At 36.4% G+C, this 22,031-nt stretch overlaps 1 protein-coding gene and 1 non-coding gene across 2 annotated transcripts in view; both read right to left on the bottom strand.

Annotated features, from left to right (window-relative positions):
* The window catches only part of CHMP4B (charged multivesicular body protein 4B), a 57,940-nt gene that overhangs the window by 34,779 nt on the left and 1,130 nt on the right, over nt 1-22,031 (bottom strand). The gene's annotated exons all lie outside the window — the stretch shown is intronic.
* LOC141510288 (U4 spliceosomal RNA) lies at nt 19,496-19,635 on the bottom strand. Its single transcript, XR_012474799.1, has one exon. It is a non-coding gene; the product is annotated as a U4 spliceosomal RNA (small nuclear RNA).

Consider the following 22,031-nt stretch of genomic DNA (forward strand, 5'->3'; position numbering starts at 1 on the left):
GAAATAGACAAGAATATACACATTGACTCTAATAACATAAATAACACTAAAAAGCAAGGGAACACTGTAATGACCCATCTCAAGTCCTACAAAAATCAACATAAAACACATCTTCCTCCTCTCAAGCAAAAGGAACTCTGGATACAGAATTTGGAATATGCTGACATACATAGGGGATTGGCTCTACATAATGTCTTCCTGTGTGACAAAATCAATGACAGGTTGAGCAATGTGGTATAAAAACAAAAGGCAACAATAACAAAATAAAAAGTTAATGCAAGACCCCTCAAAAAAGCCTTTGGGAGTGGTTCAGAAAAGTCTTCCCTAGGAGGTAACACAAGAGCTGATCCTTGAAGAGATGACAAAGGAAATACATGTCAAGCCTCAGGCTAGGAGAGCAACTGGTAAGATTTTGAGCCTCAAGATGAAATTCCAGGTTCAGGAAACAGTAATTTGACCAGGATGTAGTGTGTACAAAGAATAATATGAATTCAGAAAAAAATGCTAGACCCAGATTGTAAATGCTATTAAATACTAAACTTAGGAGTCTATATTTTAACTTGGAGAGACAATAGGAAGCCACGGAGAATTTTCTGAGTCAATGAATATCATGATCAGATACCTGTGCTTTGGGAAGATTATTTTGACAGTTATGTAGAGGATGGGCTGGGGAAGAGAAAAGCTTATAGATGTTAGCCAATTAATAGGATATTGCAATGGTCTAGGAAAAAAAGATGAAGACTTCAATTTAAGTGGCAGTCATAGGACCTTTCAGAAAAGAGAGAAAGGATCCAAGAGTTGGGTAAGAAGAAAGCTAATAAGAGCAACAAACATATATACTTTTAAAATTTACCAAGTGATTTCTACAGTGTATCACCTGATCCTCACAATATACCTGTAGATGTGATTATTATCCTCAAGTATAGATGAAGAAACTAAAACTCAGACTGACTCATGATCACAAGAGGCAAGAGTCAAACTCAAATCCTCCCTAAATCCAAATCCAAAACCCCAGTCCCAAATCCAAAAACCACTGCCTCTCAAGAAGCACAGTGAATCAACTTGGTAGAATCAGTATAGTATTGACAAAACTTGTCAGGAAACTGTCTAGCCACTATTCTCTCCAAGACTATAATAGCTCTTCCACTCCATTATCTTTTTTTTAGGTTGTTGCAAGGCAAATGGGGTTAAGTGACTTGCCCAAGGCCACACAGCTAGGTAATTATTAAGTGTCTGAGACCAGATTTGAACCCAGGTACTCCTGACTCCAAGGCTTGTGCTTTATCCACTGCACCACCTAGCCACCCCCACTCCATTATCTTTCAAAGATCACAAATCATTAAGAGCAATACAACATCTATTGAGATAATTAAGGTTCAGAGAAGAGAAATGTTTTATATTACGTCACAAAGCTGGTAGGTTCAGCAGCAAGTGGATGATCTAGGGCTATAAACATGCTACTTCCTGACACAGTTGTTATGAGCTTAGGATTCAGAATAAGACATATTTTGGGGACATGATTAATGTGTAAATTTGCCTTGATTGCCTTCATATTTATTACAAGGGATTTTCTTTGTCATTTTCCCCCAATAGGAAGGGGATACTGGAAGGTAGAGAAAATCGATTTTTGTTTATTGAAAAAATAAACTATTCTCAAGACTCAACTGGTCCAGCTATCCACCTTCCTGAGATTGAACTGATGAACTCTGAATGAGGATTGAAATACATTTTTTTAACTTTTTTGGTCTGTTTTCTTTTGTACCATGTTTAAACATACAAATGTTTTGTATGATTTCACATGTATATAAAACTGCTTGCCTTTTCAAGGAGAGGACAGAGGGTGAGAGAAAATTTGGAACTCAAAATATTAAAAAATGAATGTTAGGGGCAGCTAGGTGGCTGTGTGGCCTTGGGCAAGCAACTTAACCCCATTTGCCTTGCAAAAACCTAAAAAAAAAAGTTCCAATTTTTATACATAATTGGAAAATATTTAATGAAATAGATAAAAATATATTTTAAAAAAGTCAATCAGCCTAGAAGGATAATATGAGTATAGCTTCCTAGTGATCCAAGAACAAAGTCCATCAAATAAGGAGTCAGAAGTTCCCTCAAGATTGACCAGTGAAATAACACGATCAACATGGGACAGATAAACTGCCCTCGACTAAATCAATGTTGTAACCTTGCTGAATATCCTTTCATTCCTATAATTAAGTGAATCTTTTAAATGTTTTAAAAAAAAGCACCATACTCATAGGCACACATCTAATAATGTCAGAAGTGAAATTTTGACTCTAGGTCTCTAACTGGTCCAACCTTCTATAATGATTTTGGAAAACATGCCAAAGAGTGGTGCTTCCTGTCTTATTCCCTCAAAAATTCCCTCAATGCCCTCTGCAAGCTGCTTTGCCCCTTTCTACAATGGAAAAGTACTTCTTGGCACCAATACCACAAGGAGTCATTGGGACCAAACAGGGCATCTAAGGGCACCAGGGCAGTGCCATGCATTTTCTAGAAGCTAGGTGTAGGTCCCACTTCTGTCCCTGACTCTGACACTCTGAACATGTCATGTACCCTCTTTCAGTCTCTTCCCTGAGGAGCTGCTGAATTAGATGATCTCTAAGGTCCCTTCTGTCTCTGATTCTTTTAATTTCAACAATAATTCAAGGGAGTTTTGACAGAAGCTAGAACTACCAAATGCCCATGTAACCCAAATGTACCATCTGAACAAACATCATACAAAGAAGGCAACATCATACAGTATTAAAAGAGCACTGGATTTGTATTATATTCCAGCTCTGTCACATAAAAGCTGTTTGACCTCAGTCAAGTTATTTACATCTCCCAGCCTCAGTTCTCTCAACTGCAAATTGGGGTTAACAGTATACTGCTTACCTCACAGGGTTGCTATGAGATTTAAAATGAAGAAACTTAAGTAAAGCATTCTCCAACTGTAAAGTGTTATATAAACATGGACTCTATTTTTGTATTGCAGTGGGGAGAGTGAAGCACAAAGAAACAGGAAAACTGAGCAAGAACTCATTATGTGCCCTCAAGGAAATTACTTCAATTCTTTAGGACTTGATTTCCTCATCTCTAAAATGATTTTGGCCTAGATAATTCCTAAATTCTCTTCCAGTTCTGATCCTATGATACTTTACTGAATCACTTGGTATTAATCACTTGGATCCTGGCCCCTTAACTATATCCCCCAAACTTCGGCCTGCTTTGCTTGGCCCCTCTTTGCTTCTCCCTCAGTATTCAAGTGGTGATTCCAACAACTCCCATGGGTTTAACTACATACATCTCCATGCAGATAACTCACAGATCTATATATCTAGCCCCAGTCTCTTCCCCTGAACTTCATTCCCACATCACCTATCAGACCTTCCAGGGTGTCCTAGAAACATCTTAAACTCATGTGGTCTAAAATTGAACATGTTCTCTTCCCTCTTAAGCCCCTCCCTATTCCTGGTAAAGACACTATCAACATCTCAGAGTCTCAAGTTCATAACCTCAGCATTATCCTGAAATCCTCATTCCCCTTTAATCTCCATATTCAAATATTTCCATCTCTATTTTCACAGCTTCTCTCTCATCTGATCCCTTCCTTCCAATCCCAGTAACCACCTTGGTTCAGACTTCATCACCTCATCCACATTATTTCAATAACCTCTTTATTGGCTCCCTGCCTCATCTCTTCCTACTCTAGCTAATCATATACACTGCCGCTGAAGGAATTTTCCTTAAGTATAAATATGATCATGTGCCTCCCCAATTCAACCATTGTTAGTGGCTTTCTATTGCTTATAGGATAAAAATATAAACCTCTGTTTAGCTTCTAATGCCCTTCATAACCTGACTTCAGATTATTCTTCCAGCCTCACTGACTACTGCTCTCTTTTCTACACTATGCATTTCAGCCAAACTGGCCTTCTCTCTGTTCCACTTACTAAGACTCCATTTCCTTTGTACCAAATATCCTCCATGTCTGGAATGTGCTCCCTGCTTTGCTTCTGACAAAGAATCCTTCTTTTCTTTAAGATGCAATTCAGGCAGTGTTTTCTGAATGCTACTTTTCCTGATTCTCCCCAATTGCAAATATAGATTGATTCATTATTTGTTTTGTAGTCCTTAGCACAAAGTGGGCCTTTGTTAATTACTGACTGAATAATAATTTGGATATTTTTGTTCCTGTTTTCCAGGTGAAGAAACTGAGTTTCAGAGAAGCACCATACTCATAGGCACACATCTAATAATGTCAGAAGTGAAATTTTGACTCTAGGTCTCTAACTGGTCCAACCTTCTATCCATTATACCACTGGCTCTCTTATGTATCTGGGACAAATGCCACAAATGAACAATAAAGCTAGAGACTTGGAAAGGAGTTGGGTAAAGGTTATAAGGAAAACTATACTACCCTTGAAGATCTCAAATTGCTGAATGTTGCAAAAATTTAAGTCTACCATTTTATAATTCCATTGTGATGACCCTTCTTTCTTGATCACCCAAATCAGAAATATGAGGAAATGCTGTGTCCATTTTTCACTCTTGAAATAAGGATGTAATGAGATTCTCTGAAAAATTTTTATTCATCTTATTTTTACATTGCCTAAATTTGCCACTATATTTGTCTTCCTCCCTCCCCCATCCCAGACAGCCATATAACAAAGAATATTTTTAAAACTAAAGGATGAATAAAATTGAGTATTCTAAGATTCTTAAACAATCCATCAGAATATGTATTCTCTTCTTGAGTCAACATTACAGGAATGATCAAAAAAGAATCAAGAAATATAATTTTTAAACCAACTTTGTCCATAGTTTCAAGGTCCTAGTCATCCCCAAATCCCTTTAAAACAGAACAAAAATTTCAGGATATTCATTTCAGGAAATCATATCCAGATGAACAATCTGTGGCAATGAGATAGAAAGAGACTTACTTGCTCATGAGTTTACCCAGTGAGTCAGTAATGATCCTGGGACAGGTCTCTGGAGATTCTAATTTTCTACCTATCTCTCTTCCCACCATGCCATAACTCTCCCTAACTACAGTTTGCAAGCTCCAATTTTAAGAAAAACAAAAGCTCAAAATAGCAGCTCTGTACTGCCTGCTGCTCCTTTCTTTCCCTTGTTACCTGGCGTATTTCCAGATACTTTTACTTTCAAAGTATCCTGAAAGGACCAGGTTTTATTAAGAAGTTACCACCATAGATCTCGGAGTTTTTAAGAAGACAATAGACATTTTGACTTACTCATGACCCCAAAATGTTTGTAAAATTTCTTAATGTGGTACAAATTTTATATCAGGTATGGGATATATAAAACTTCTTAATGTAGTACAAATTTTATATCAGGTATGGGATATATAATCTTAAACTAGTGAAAATCACAACTACTCCTAATCCTCTGAGACTCTTAAACTTGTTTTTTCAGAAACATTTCAGATAAATATGTTTAACATAGTTGTACATGTATAACCTCTATCAGACCTTGCTGTCAAGGGGAGGGGGAAAAGAAAGGGAGGGAAGGGGAAAAAATGCAGAACTCAACATCTTACAAAAATTGCATGTTGAGGGGCAGCTAGGTGGCACAGTGAATAGAGCAGCAGCCCTGGAGTCAGGAGGACCAGAGTTCAAATCCAGCCTCAGACAATAATTACCTAGCTGTGTGACCTTGGGCAAGCCACTTTACCCCACCAAAAAAAACCTGTATATTGAAAACTTATATTTGTATATAATTAGGAAAAAAAAGGAAAAAAGAAAATTCCAAATAAGATCTCCTTTTTCATTTTCATTCCTGGGAGTATCTATGAAGAATTGCAGCTGTCCAACTGCTGCCAGTCATTGGAACAAATGATTTAGATTCAAAGGGACCATTTTCTTGTTTGATTCATCTATTTCTTTTTCTAATTTTATATGTGTGTGTGTATAAAATTAGAATAAAGTAGAATGATATAAACATATACACATATCAATAATTCTTTCTATACCATTTCTAATAAACAAATTGAAGCTAATAAATGTACTTATAACTACCACACATCTTCACCTTGTCCTTATGACACTAAAAATATTGATTTCAGCATGCCACAATTTTCAGAAACACTGCATTACAAAAATTAGACTGTGTGTTGCTAGAGAGACTTTAGCTGCAGTGGGCAGCTTAAGATTATTAAATGCATTGCTAAATTTTCTAAATGCAATCCAGTAAAATTTCAGATCACTGTCCATCTCCTATCCAAGCAATATGCAACTTCTACCGACTTTGGTTTTTAAGTGTGAATGATTTTACAGCAATCTCTTTTTGCATTGCTATGGAATTCACTGCAGAGGCTTTGCACTGTTCCAGGGATAAACTAGTTCGATGTTATCTATGAATAAGATATCTGGAGAGTGTCATCATTAACAGGTTTTTCCCTTTTGTCTGTACAGAATAAAACTTCCAAGATATTATGACCAAGGAATAGATCCTGAAAATTAACTAAAATAAAGGGAACTGCTTTGAGGAATGAAAAGAGGGGAGGCAAAGACCAATTAGAACTTCATATTTTTAACAATCATCACTCAGAATCTGATAGTTTTAGGTTTTTCCACATTCCCTAACAGGTTGAATTGCTTATGTATACAGCCAAAATTTACACTGAGTACATAAGACTTTTTACATTAACTGGGTAATGTTCTCTCAGATATGTAAATGTATGTGCAAGCCTGAAATATCACTGTTAAATCTCGGCAGTTGATATTCTTAAATGTAGGTTTAAATACAACTATCGATAAGTTAACTAGTCTTCTGATATTGGTATCCTCCATTGCCCTAGACACTGGAGAAAGTTTCCTGCATATTTTATCTCCACAGTTCATTACAGGGGTCTGAAGTAGGACCCTGTTCCTCTCCTAACTTGCCTATTTCACAGAAGTATCCACTTTTACTGCTTTTATTGTTTACTGCTGGGCTTTGTTCATGAGGATTGAATTCTACTCAGCTCCCCCTCATTTACCAACACTACATGATAAAGTCATAATTAAACAATGGTTTCAAAATCAACTCTGCCAGAAGGATGCTCTGCAGAATCTAGGGAGCTTCACAGGACTGCCTCTCCTGTGGTCATTATTTAGGGGTTTTTTTACCTGGGTAACAAAAAGGAAAAAAAAAATCGAGCACATTATACAACTATGGCTGCTCTTATCTTTAACAGCTTCAAAGTTGGTGGTTTAAAGAATGCACTGGACTGGAAATCAAAAGACCCACATTTTGGTACTGGTATGCTACCATATAGCTGTGTGACAGTAGCAAATCATTTCTCTCTAGGCCTCTGGGGGTAGGGTCAGATGCTCTGATCTCCTAAGAATTCATTATGTTCTGACATTCTCTGACCAAGAACTGTACCCTGGCTACTAACAGTTTTTTCTGAAGTGAGAGGATCCCAACCAATATCTGGCTAAAAGATTACCCTAAAGTAGTGATTCTCCAACCTTTTAGAAGATGCCATATCTATACCTACCAAAAATCATTATCAGTTATCATTTAATTAATTTAATTTCAATTTATTTTTATTTTTTAAGAATTTCTGTGTGCAACCTTAGAATAACTGGAGGTTTTCTGGGAGACTGAAAAAAACCAGGACAGCAAAATCCTGTCCTAGAACTTTTTAATCAAAATCCAATTACCTTATATTTATTAGGGTTAGCCTCAACCAATTCCTTTCCTTCAGAGCAGCATAGCTAAGCCTGGGGAAGGACCAGACAAGCACTTATCATAAGCCTAGGACATATACCTGTCAGGTGAAAAAACCAGCATCAAATTGATTATAAAAAGGAAATTAAAACATTCACTTAAAATTCAGGCTTGTGGTATTTATTGTTGCTGTTGTTTAAGTTGGAAGGAACCTCCAGTCCTTTCATTTTTACTGGTGGGAAAACTAGGAAACAGCTTGAATAACTTTCTGGCCTATAAACTGAAGCAGATTTAAGAATAATAGTGAGGGGCGGCTAGGTGAAGCAGTGGATAGAGCACTAGCCCTGGAGTCAGGAGTCCCTGAGTTCAAATCCGACCTCAGACACTTAGTAATTACCTAGCTGTGTGGCCTTGGGCAAGCCACTTAACCCCACTGCCTGGCAAAAAAATAAAAAACCTAAAAAAAAAAGAAGAATAGTGCAATGATACTAGACAAATTGGTATGGTCACTTCTCCTTAAATATATACTGAACTTTTCTACTTCCCCAATTCTAATGACTCCCACGTCCCCTATGAGCCATTCCTGAAGCTAAGCTCTACAATTCTTTTCATTCTTCAAAATCTAAAGGTACTAAATCTAAAGGCCACTCTATAGCCCTTTGTGAAATGTTTATATGTTTAGCTACCTTATTTCCCCTATAGCTAATGTAATAGTTAATAAAAGCCAGCATTTTTATAATGCTTTAAAGTTTGCAAGTGCTTTACAAATTATTATCTCATTTATCTTCACAACAACCCTGTGAGGGAATTGCTATTATTATGCGCATTTTATAAATGAGAAAATGGAAGCATATAAGGGTTAAATGATTTCTTCCAGTCCCAATAGCTAGTAGAAGTCTGAGGGGAAATCTGAACTCAGGTCTTCCTGAGTTCTTTGCAACTTCCACAGGATCAAGAACCTTCAGTTCTAGTTTAAGCAATTTTAGTGAATGATAGACAACTCATTGGACCTGTGAAGGCCGCCTGCCTGTGCCTGCCTTCTTTTCCCTCAGGGTCTCCCCATCTCACCCAGACTAGCAATACAGGGGTTACTCATGGGCCCAATCTGACATGGGAGCTCCAAGATGCTCCATTTCAACTTGGCTCCTTTGTGCTCCTTAGGCAACATGGTGGCTCCCTGCTCCAAGGACTCAGATATATACTAATGTGGAATTTAAGATGGATACCAGATGGGTATAGATCACATGGGTATAGATCACCCTAGCTCACAACTTTTGAGCTCAAGAAATCCTCCAACCTGAACCTAAACTTCCGTTACCTTGGTTTAAGGGCATGGACTGCCACACCCAGCAAAGAGCCTAGGTTTCTCCCTCTCCTCAAAATGATATCTCATTCAGGATTAATATCCCTGGTTTCTTTTAATATATACCTTGAAAGATTCATCAGCTTATATTGCAGTCACATTAAGGGGGAAAAGTAAAGCAGGGATTTTTGATGTTGTCATCACTAAGGACCACCATGACAAGAAATGGAGCCCCATAATGGAAGCTTCTTCATTCAAACTTTCAGTATGTGCTAAGTCAATGACACGTACACCTCTCACAAACATGAAATTTTAGAGGTAAAGTAAAACTCTAGTCTAACTTATACCTGAAAAAAGAATTCTCACTACAATATAGCCAAAAAGGGAATCACTACCTCTGGAAGCAGCCCACTCCATATATAGATATCTCTAATTTTTATGAAGTATTTTCCTAACATCAAATCTAAATTTAAATATTTGCAATTTCCACCCACTGCCTCTGGCAGCTGCTATCTAGGTTCAAAAATAAAAAAAAAATCTAATCTCTCTTCCACATTAAAAACCCTTCAAAATATCTGAAGGCAACAATTATGTGTTCCCTTAACTCTTCTTCAGGTCAAACTTCCCCAGTTCTTTCCATCTATTCTCAAGTGACATGAACTCAAGTCCTTTACCCATCCTGGTTACCCTACTTATCTATGCTCTCTATCTTACCAACATCATCCCCAGAAAAGAACACTGCAGGATCATTGAACCTAAGAGTAAGGATGTGATTGGTTTATCTTTTTAATTCCCCCCCCAGTCCAATATTATGCCTATCATATAAAGATTTTAAAATGCTTGTTTTTAATAGCTTCCTTATCCTGTAAACCAATGGTATCAAACTAAAACAGAAACAAGGTCATTAAACCAGACATAAGGATTCCTGAAGTAACATGATGACTTAGAAAACCACAAGTTTATATATTTCCAATACATTAACACATTAAAATCAGATAGGGCCTCCATTTTAAACTGGTTTGGCCATACCCAGAGATATCTGAGTTGTAATTTATGACTTGTAATGAAGCTTACATCTGTCTTAGTTTTTTGGGCTGTCATCATGAAACTGACTCATATTGAATCTGAAGTCCACCAAAACTCTCAAGTGATTTTTAAAATTTAATTGTATTAAATTTCCAAAATATTTTGACTTTTTAAAATTACATCCTGACAGATTTTCAGGGCTATGTATAATCTTACTTTGCACTATCTCTGGGATCATAAGACTTGAGTTCAAATTTGACATCTATCATGCCTGATAGATCCTAGCCAAGTAACAATTTCCATGGGTTGCAGTTTTCTCAACTGTAAAATTAGATCAGATGACCTTTCAGGTCCCTTTCATCTATAGATCTAAGATTTTTTTTAAACAAATAATTAACAATGTCTCATCATTTTATACATGTTAACTCAATTTTTTTTTGTTTTTGTTTTTAGGGTTTTTTTGCAAGACAATGGGGTTAAGTGGCTTGCCCAAGGCCACACAGCTAGGTAATTATTGAGTATCTGATTTGAACTCAGCTACTCCTGACTCCAGGGCCGATGCTCTATCCACTGTGCCACCTAGTCACCCCCTAACTCAATTTTTTATATTAAATTTGTCAGACTTTACATTTCTCTGCAGTACATTTAATCTTATTAGAATCATCCCCAAATTCTACATGGTCAAGTTCTTTTTGAATCCTGCATTTCTCATTCAAGATGTAAACTATTCCATTTGACTTTGTGACATCTAAAAATATGAGAAACATGCCATCTAGGCTTTTATCTAAGTCACTAATAAAAAAAATGTAATTTTTTTGATCTCAAGGCCAAGAGTAGGTCTCTGGAGCAATCCCCAGGAGTCTACAAGGCAAGCTAACTTGGAGTCACTGACAACTACTAAGTCAAGTCATTCAGTCAGTTCACCCCCAGCAGACTAGCAAAGATATAAACAGTCTATGCTGGAAGGACAAAGGCAAGACAGATTTTATACCTTATTTGTAGAGTTATGGTCTAATTAATCATTGTGGAAAACATTTAGGAATTATGAGGAAAAAGTGACTAAAATATCTGTACTATTTGATCATAAGCTGAGTCATGTAGTTCAAGGTACACCAAAAAAAAAAAAAAAAAACCCACAATAAAATGAAACTAAATACTGGCCAAGATTTGACCCTGAAACAAGATGAGAAAATTCATCTCCCTTCATTGGAGATTATGTGTGTGGAATACTTCACAAGCTGTTAAGATTGTTATCAATGTACTAATTGGTTTTGTTAAACTATTTGATAGTTGGGTGTTTTTTAAATCTTTGATACAAGGGAAAGCTGGTTGAATAGAGTTGAATAGAGCTGAATAGAGTCGGCTAAATTTGGAAATGAATGTGATACAGGGAAAGGGCATCAATAAAACAATTTGTTTTAAATGTTTGAAAGATGTAAGGCAGGCACAAGAGGAAAGTGGTTTCTGAGTAGAAGTTGTGCCCAGTGAGTGAAATAGTCCCAATAAAACCTTCTTAGTGTTAATATTCTCAGTGAAGTCCTCTCAGGTTTAAGAAATATTAAAGAAAGAACAAATTATTATTCTTAAACTATTTCTAGAAGCAAATCCTTTGTATTCTGAACAGGTGGCTCACTCTCCTAACTTTTTTAAAATTTATTTAAGGCAATGGGGTTAAGTGACTTGCCCAAAGTCACACAGCTAGGCAATTATTAAGTGTCTGAGGCGGAATTTGAACTCAGGTGCTCCTAACTCCTGGGCCAGTGCTCTATCCACTGCGCCACCTAGCTGCCCCAACACTCTTCTAACTTTTGATAAGACTTCTTTTACTATTAGGACAGTAGACTTTTTCCCCATGAGAAAAACCTTGCATTCCAAAGAAGCTCATAAGCCTCTTGTGTGATGATAAGACTATTTTTACTGACAAGGAGGATAGTAGAAGACCTTCCATACTAGGACATTATTTCATTTAGATAGACATAGAAGGTCATTAAAAATCTTTTCGATGTTCTCACCATCTGGATGGTGAGGTAATATTTTATGAAAACCTTTCATTCTTTTCTTTGTTGCTGGGATAGATTTTCACAAGTAGAATGTAACTGAAGACTAACCAACGAGTTGACAGAAAGAGATGATAGGGAGGAGGAGGGGATTGCGTAAGGTCATATAATCTTGCTTGACTGTCAGTTCGGGGCTGCTCCTGATCTGCACTACCTTTGAAGTGTGCCCTTCTCTCAAGACAAGCAAATAAAAACTTTTGCTCGAACCAGCCCCTGGTCTGTTTTTGTTTAGTGCATTTTTAACCCACACACCAGGAAATAAATATGTGGTTTAAGGGTAGTTTCTGTGAGTGGATGTTGGAGAACTAATTAGGATAGTCAAGCCTAAGAAACCATCCTGTTTCCTCAGTAACTATAGGAAATAAAATGTTTATCTCAGACTGAAGGAATAGAAGTGTTGCTTATTAAAGAAAAGATGAAGGAAACTCACTATCAGGTTATACTGGTCAGTCTAAAAATGAAATCGAACAGCAATCTGTTCAAAGTCTAACTAAATGAACTGAACAAGGGTTGTTTGAGTAATAAAAAGTCTTCATCATACTTTTATTAATCTGTAATCCATTGATCTCTCAATTCCTTCAAACTCTTGCAAAGTGTCTTTGCTTCTAACAAAGTTATTGAGTATATTTTGCTAAAAAAAAGTATTAGAGGAAGGAAAGCAGAAAAAAAGTAATGATAGTTCTATGGTTTTATAATGCTTTAAGATTTTACAAAGCACCTCATCAATAAGCCTGAGGTGGGTAATATCCAGTACCCAAATAGATTTATGGATCTCCTCAATGATACAGACCCTCATTTTGCCTATCCTGTCCATGTCCTCTCATGAAATGCCAAAGAAGGTCCATCCCAGGTTCCTTCATTTCTATTAATATTAAAAGGATAGCAGTGGTGTTTTCTGTTATCTCCTGTCCTTGCCACATCACCAGGCTATCTTTTTTCCCCATGACATTTTTTTCTTCCTGTTCTTCAAACCTTCTCATTGGCTATATGTTGCATCCTACTCACACTGACCATTCTCCTTTCCTTTTCTGGGTTAAATTCATTTTCAATTTTTCAGAGATTATCATAGCACATGTCTCAGTCATATAGCATCACCAATATCAGAAAGACTGATCATTGTTCCCTAGAGAACCTTGAGTTCATTAAAAGAACTCTGCAATCTCCTAAGGTAGGCAGGAAATATTTAAGTGTTTACAGTATGTCAGGAAGTGCTGATGATAAAAAATACAAGCAAAAAGACAGATCCTGGGTCTCAAATGGAGAAAGACAATACATAAAAGGGAGCTGCAGGGATGAGGGTATGAGAAGATGCCCATGCAGGGATCCCAGTAGCAATCTGGATAGTCAGAAGTAGATTCAAGAGGGGAATGAAGGATAGCCAGCTTGGACCCCTTCCCAAAAGGAAGGCCCCACTGGGAAAAGTAGGCCAGAGGGGTGTTCCAGGGTGAGAAGAAAACAAGGAACTGAGGAAGTTCCAGTATGAGAAGGCATCTGAGTCACATGATAGCAAAGTCTAGAGTCAGAAGCAAAGCTGGGAAGGAACTAAAGGAAAGACAATCTGGGCCCCTCCCCAAAATGGAAGCCCTAAAAGGAACTCACAAAATGGGGATTGGAGGAATAGAGGGGCTGTTCTGGTTTAGAAGTTCTAGGCTCAACTCATCTATTAACACTGTATGTCCCAGATTTACACACTGATGGACCAATTTTCCACACGGTTCAATCCAAATGAGTATTAAAATGCATTTGGACATATCTAGGCAAGAGACATTCTTCAGTTACTTGGTTCTTTCCTGTGTGATGGTGAAGCCAAACTTCAATTTAGTTAATTAATCTCTGAACACACTGCTGGTCTCTTTCACTCCATTGGTATCTTATTTCAGAAATTCTGTAAAATCACTCATTCATTTCTGATTGTCATATTACATGATAATTAGCTGTCACTTCCAGCACAGATCTCCCCCATTTACATTTAATCTAATCCAGTTGCTTTTCCCATATCTGCTCTCTGCATTTTCCATTCTTATTTCCTCTATTAGTATGCATATGGCAGTACTGTAGTCATTGCCCTTAGCGATAAAAATAGATCATTATAAACAACTCTGCAGATTTTTCTATTTTTTAATACTTCTTTTCTTTCTTCCCATTTTCATCCTTAAATGCCCTTTGGATAAATTGGATTAATTTGTTCTCTTGCCAACCTTTAAACTGGTTTTCACCTTTCGCTGTTTTTTTTCTCTTTTATGAGATAATACTGTTCGTGATTTTCCTACTTCATAAGATTTAACAAAAGAGTTGATATTCTAACCTGGTATAGCCTTTGACTTCCCTCTCAACTTGCAAGTTCAAGTGAAGTTGCTTGCTGATTAAGATATTTTCTAGGTTCCTTTGGTTTTCCTTTGACAACCTAAATGTCTACATAAAATGATTATAATCAGTGTTGATATTATTTCTGTTGTTCTATTACCCATTTTTCATTATCTCTTATTTAAATAGCTTGGGACAGAATTATTAATTGTATGCCATAGCTTTCATTTTTATTTTGTTTCTACACTCATTCCTTGACATTTTTACATTTTGGTTTTGGTTATTCCAAGTTGGTCATTGATAATTATAAATGCAGCACAGTGTGAAAAATTTCAGATAATGCACATATAAAAAAATAAATATTTATAAAAATTTAAAAAGTCATAAATGCCTAACTACTGTATATTATTAATCTACTTTAGCATTTACTACCATAAGGATATTACATGAGCTTATTATAAAGTTAAAATTTTGTTCAAAATTTCAGTATATGGCAGCTAGGAGGCACAGTAGATAGAGCCACCAGCCCTGGAAAGAGGAAGATCTGAGTTCAAATTCAACCTCAAAGACTTAATTCCCTAGCTGTGAGTAATTCCCTAGCTTGAGTAAGTCACTTAACCCTACTGCCTAGCCAAAAGGTTCAGTGTGCTCAAGTTCAAGTGAAATCTTTTTGGGAATGCCATCTTTTTGTTTTTCTATTATACAGTGATCGTTGAATCTGTCATACTTTGTGTAGAAGGAAATCTATGAACCAATTGCTGCAGCTATACCAGTGGTTGTGTAAACTCTACATAAGTATACTAATCTCTCTCCCATGGAAACTGCAACCTTTTTTAATGGGTACTTTACTTGTTCTCTGTGTTAAATATCAGAATTATTAAAATTAAAGGTTAAATATCAGAATTATTAAAAATAAAGGTTTGATGTAAAGACTAACAAACTGCCTTCTGTGCGGGGTGGGGGGAGGGAAGGAAGGAAGATTAGGGGAAAAATTATAAAACTCAAAATAAATAAAATCTTTAAAAGAAAATAAAATAAAGGTTTGAATTGAGGCCTAGAGTCATTCAAGGTTTGCCTCAATCACAGGGTCCTCTACCTGTAACACTTGCAAATGTCTTGAGCCCGCTCTACACATTTACTAATTTTGATCTTTGGTCTGACAAGTTGGTGTGATTTAGGGGTGATTCTCACATCAATAAGTCTTTTCTTGGTATAATTGAAAGAAAGATCTAAATCATTGGTAATTAGAGAAATGAAATTTTTTTTTAAAATCTCAAGATTTTACCTTTAAACCAAGGAATTTGGCAAAGATGACAAAAGATGGTCAGTCAATACTGAAAGGGGAAGCTAGGCACAATCAGTATATTGCTGATAGAGTTATGAATCTGAATAACCATTTTAGAAAGCAATTTGGAAACATGCAAAAAAAATTACTAAATGTTTATACCTTCTGACCCAAAGATTCCATAACTAAGCTTATACCACAAAGAAGATCATTAAAAAATAAAGTCCTCAGTGGAGGCTAGGTGGCAGTGGATAAAGCACCAGCCCTGGAGTCAGGAGTACCTGAGTTCAAATCCAGTCTCAGACACTTAATAATTATCTAGCTGTGTGGCCTTGGGCAAGCCACTTAACCCCATTTGCCTTGCAAAAACCTTAAAAAAAAAAAGTAAGTCCTCAAATACAATAAAATATTTGTAATTACATTTTTTTGTAGGAGTAAAGCATTGGAAACACAGTAGGTGTCCACCAACTGGATAATGGCTAAATAAACTAAGGTACATGAATGTAATAATAGATTAGAATGCTATAAGAGATGATGAATGTGATGAATACAAAGAAGCACAGAAGGAAAGGTCTCCATGGAACAATTCAGAATGAAGTAAAGTCAAGAAAATAATATACGCAGTTGCTAAAAGAATGTAAACAGAAAGAACTACCAAAGAAAAAAATCAAGAGTGAATTCTATAAAACTGAAAAAAAAAAGAGATTCAAGAGGATACTGTAGAGGTAGGGGGTCAAAAGTGTACATATTTTCAGACTTTTTCAATATGCTGATGTGATGTTGTTTTTTTCTTTTTTCATCTTTCCTTTTTTAGTTTTTATAAAAATGCTACTTGTTTTATGGAATGGCTTTCTAGAAATGGGAAAGAAACAGGAAAATTATAGTGATATTAAAAAATCAATTAAAACTTATTTCTAAACAAAGAGAATCAACTTAATATTTTTGTAAAGTTATTTAGTGTTTCTTCTGAAGAAAATGGTCATAATATTAATGAAATATGGCAAGAGAAAAGTCTGTTTTAAAGATCAAATTACTTAAGTATGGAAAGACTAATCATTAGTAAGATGACCACTTTAATTCTTTAATCAAGGCAATTTAAGAAACAGAAAAATAAAAGATGGCCCTCAATTCTTTGTGGCATTTCCACTTTTGAATGGTGACACAGTGGCAGAAAAGGGAGAAGACACCAAGATTCCATGGTTTTCAGTCTGTTGTTGCACATCTTATTCAATGAAACTACTGTTAAATGTAATTCAACAAACATTTTTAAGCATCTGCCAAGGGCAAGGCATTGTGCTAGGTGATAGGAATATAAAGACAAAAAAAAAATATTCCCTGTATCTGCAAGCAGCATACAACATAAGGTTGTTATACCCATTTTACAAAGGAAAAATCTGATCTTCCAAAATAGTCAAATGACTTCCTAAGGATCACACAACTCATATCTGAGCTTTGATTCAGACAAAACTTCCTGACTCCCAAGTTCAGCCCACTTTCTATTATACATCTACCTCTCTCAGGATCAGGCCCCTTAGAAGACCTTATGATTTAAAGAGACTCTTGCCCCTAAACTCCTCAGAGAAACCCAGGGTGTTATCTGATCTGGGAGTAGAGGCTGTGTCCAGGGATAGTTTCATACCTTTACCTTCCCAAAGAACTTGAGCCACATTACTCCTGAGTCTAGATTTCTAAATTCTACCTTGTCTAGCTCACCCTATATCCACTTTCATATCTTAAGACTACCTACAAAATGAGAAAAATTACAATCATGACAAACTGAAAGTCTCAGAGGGGGTCTACCAACAGTGTTTCATATTCAAAGATATTATTTTAAACTCCCCTTAGGTTTAAACACCATTTACTATGCAATGCTGTTAATTTTAATGATTCTAACGAAATGTCTTACAATAAATCCTCTAGCATGTAACCATCACAGAATCTAAATGCAAAAAACACTGCTTTAGTAACACATTTTTATTTCCACACAAATCCCTGGCTATTCACACCTCCTGGGAAATCCTATAAGGAGACTGGATTTTGAGTCTACTGTTCCACTCTCCCCTTTCCAGGAGCAGCCTCCGTACCACCTCCATTCTCCTCCCACCCCTCTCAGTCTGAGACCCTGATCTACCTTGGTGATCATATCCAGTCAACAAGCATTAAACCAAAAGGCCAGGAACTATTCTTTTGGGAATATAAAAGGAAAGGAAAAAGGGTCCCTGTACTCAAGAGTTTACATTCTAATGGAGGAAGACAACTCATAAAAGGAAGCTGGAAGGAGGGCAGAGTGGAGAAAGAAACCAGAAGGGGGATGATAGAGACAGTCTGGAGTGTCAAAGGACTGGAGCCTGGAGAGGAATGAAGACAAATGCTGGCCTGGGCAAACTACTTAAAACAGAAAATCTGGGAAGAACCATCCAATCAGAGGAAGAGACTTGCAAAGGCAGAGTATGAGAAGTCCAGGGATAGGGTGAGAACTTCAGAGGTTAAGATGCTTCTGTGACATGACAAAGAAATCAAATTATTCTCTGAAGTTCTGGAAGCCAACAAAGGAACTGCCATTCTGCCATCAAGGAGGCTTCACTAGCTTTCTAGAAACCAGTTAACAGAGTTCTTAATGGAAAAAAAGTTCAAAGTTAGTTGGTACTAAAAGTCCATTTTACACCAGGTCCTGATTTAAAGAACTAATAATCCCTCTCCTCCCCAAACTAGTATACTTTCATTAATGTTCTTGATTTTGCCATAGAAAAGGAGTGAAGAAGTGAATAGTTCACTCTTCAACTTCTCATTCCACTTTGCATAGCAAAATATACAACCACTGAGCACACATTCATTCTTCTAAAGCCAGTCTTTGCCTAGAGCTGGCTCCCACTTACCAGCCTGGAGAAAAGTAACCTCAGATTTGGACAATTGAACATTTGTAGTAGAAAAAGCTGTAGATGGCTTTCAAAATCATAACTGGCACCCACACATAGAGAGGTTGGACATTTTAAAAATTTGTCTTTTAGGACAGAAGTTCCTAAATTCATTTACTGAGTGCCCAGACCCAGTACAACCTACTGAGGATGCTGTGCAGAGAGCTAGCTCATTCATGACAACTAACTCATATGGTCTTGAGTCAATTTCTGGAGAAGACATTAAAAATAGGCCCAACTGGGTATCCTTATTTTAAGATATGTTGTTCAAATTCATTATCTCTGGTATGTTTGTCTCTCTAGATTAAACACTGACTCTCGGCATGATGACCAATATCAGAATTATTACTTAAAACAAAAAGCAGTAAGACTAAAAGACTGCCTTCTGTGGGGGGGGCAGCAAGATTAGGGGGAAAAATGTAAAATTCAAAATTAAATAAAATAAATAATTTCAAAAAATATTTTAAAAAAAGCAATGACACATAATGACAAATTATTTCTGGGCAAAAGAACCAATCTTTCACAAATTTCTATATCCCTGAAAGAACTGCTAAAAATCTGTAGCAACTCTACTCCTCCCATACTACCTGCCTTTCCCTTTATCCTTTGGAACACTGTAAATGTGATAGATTTTTTTTTCTTTCAAGTAATCTTATCCTATAAGTTAATTTTGTGACAACAAAACACCAAACATAAATCTTTAGAAAAAAGAATTAGAAATTGGATGGTAATGTAAAACAATCTTAGGAGTGCCTTTTTTTTTTTTTAGGATTTTGCAAGGCAAATGGGGTTAAGTGGCTTGCCCAAGGCCACACAGCTAGGGAAGTATTAAGTGTCTGAGACCAGATTTGAACTCAGGTACTCCTGATTCCAGGGCTGGTCCACTGCACCACCTGGAGTACTACTTTTTTATACAAGAATAACTCAGTCTCCTTAGAGACTGTCAAAAATTGCCAATGCCAATTATATTTCAAGTCATCACGGTAGGGTATTGGGAAAAGTTTCAATTAGCAATAATAGCACCTTGGATCAACCTCAGTGGCTACAATACTGCCACTGCACAAAGCTATGAAAGATGTTTTTGACTAAGAAATACTAAACCTGCACTTCTCTACTTAAGGAATATTGTATAGTTCCCTTCTTCACACCCCTAAAAACTATCTCTCCTGTAGCAAAGGAATTCAGCTCAGAATTTCTCATGCTTAGAAGTTCTAGAATCATAGAATAAGAGTTGGAAGGGGCCTAAGCAAAATCCATCTTGAGCTCAATCTGTGAACATACTTTTGCAATCATTACTCAAATATTTAATCTAACTGCCAAACAAGATGCAAAAGGGACAGAGTTAATAAAACAAAAACATTCAATTAGGCATCTGTGTATCCAAAATCTCCCTGAAATTCCAGAATCTTTCATTCTTGTGGTCTTAAAAAAAAAGAAACTAGATTCCATACTATGTACTGAATGGTTCAAACATGAAATTTAAGCATGACCCAGGCAGGACTCTCCTTTCTGTTGAACAATTTCCTTGATATTCTAGTTTTCCATAAGTGGTGCTCTCAGAGAGAAGAATCTACAAGCACATAAACCAATAAGATACAAGTGTTTTTCAATTTAATGCCTCTATCAGAGAACAGGGACTCCTCAATAGCAATAAATTTAACTCGTTAAGACATCCTCCCACAATAAAACGTTTAGAGTGACTTTAATAAATATGAGAAAAGTACCAATTCTAACAATAATTATGATTTGATGGTAGCAGAGTTCCCACTACAGACAGATTTCTATATATCCTATTAGGCGTTGTTCATTTAACCTAAATTAACTCATAAAACGACTCATATTCTGCTTCACAACCATTGATCTAAGAGAAATAATATCAGCACTCAGGCTCTATAGTTAAAATGGAAATGGAGGAGGTTAGATGATGAAAACTGGAGGTTTAACTTTAAAAAATATAGATATATAAATATATACATATAATATATACATATGTACATATGTATATATATATTAAAAAATTCATAACATAAATGGTCAGTTCCCAATTTCCAATTTTTTACAAAGTAATACTTTTCCATGTTTTGTTAAAAATACAATCTTTCTAGAAAATCCTATCCTTTTTTTGTGATAGATCTTAAAAATAAATGAATCTGGGGGCAGCTAGATGGTGCAGTGGACAGAGCACTGGTCCTGGAATTAGGAGGACCTGAGTTCAAATTTGCTTAGCTATATGACCTTAGGCAAGTCACTTAAGCCCATTGGCTTAAATAAATAAAATTTTACAAAAATAAAAGAATCTTCACTAGATGCTACTATCATGATCACAGGATTGAGAACCAGAAGGACCTTAAGGGAACCCAGACCTGAAAGATGAAGGAGGAAACTGAGATTCAAACCTAGGACCTTTGAGTCTAATACAGGTGCTATTTCTATGTTCACTTTTTTTTTTTTTTAGATTTTTGCAAGGCAAATGGAGTTAAGAGGCTTGCCCAAGGCCACAGGGATAGGTAATTATTAAGTGTAGGAGACCAGATTTGAACCCAGGTACTCCTGACTCCAAGGCCAGTGCTTTATCCACTATGCCACCTAGCCACCCCTATAGGTGCTATTTCTATTACATGATTTAAGCTTCTTTCATGCTGACTCTCACAAGGAGAAAATCAATAAAGATGTTCACAGTCTGTAAATGTCAAAAATCTGCCAAAACACAAAAATAAATTCATTTTGTTCCATTTTTTGCCAAACCACAACTCATTTTTCTATATAGGTCTCACTGAAGAAAACTGTCTGCTTGGACAATTTGTCTTGGGGAACCCACAAATAAGTAGAATCAGAGAATTCTAAGAAAAAGCCTCATCAACTCCCCCCACCAAAAATGATTTAAACTATTAAAATAGACTCTGAGATCCAAATGGTAAAGACCTGCTCTTCATCTTTACACCTCCCAGCACCTAGCACAAGGCCTTGCAGTTCTGTGTTAATAAGTATGTCTAAATTAATAAATGACACTAAAGTTTGGAAATGAAATATTGGATTCAAACCTTTTGACCCATACCCCCAATTTATCATGCCATAATTAACTCTGGGATAATGGAGTATTAGCAGTTAATTTATATTTCAATGATATTTATTTGAGTGTATTCCCCTCAGCTCCACAGTCAGAAGACTGTCTTAAGGGCAGGGACCTGGTTCCTACTTTATTTATAGCACACTCGGTACAGTGTTATGCCATGCCTAGGTGGGTGGTTAGCAGTCTGATGATGCCCGGAGTAGTGAAGCAATAGAGACCCAAGGATCATATAAAGAAGACTTTGTACATTTGTAGCTCTCCTCACCCCGCATAGGATATGTCATAAGAGGAAGAGAAATTTATGAAGTGCAGGTTCAGCCCAATCAGGCTGCCCTTTTAAATGCCACTTGACCATCCTCCAAGAGTTCTGGATACTCATCCAAAAAATCGCCAA

This window comes from Macrotis lagotis, chromosome 1 (genome assembly GCF_037893015.1).
Source record: "Macrotis lagotis isolate mMagLag1 chromosome 1, bilby.v1.9.chrom.fasta, whole genome shotgun sequence".
NCBI lineage: Eukaryota > Metazoa > Chordata > Mammalia > Peramelemorphia > Peramelidae > Macrotis > Macrotis lagotis.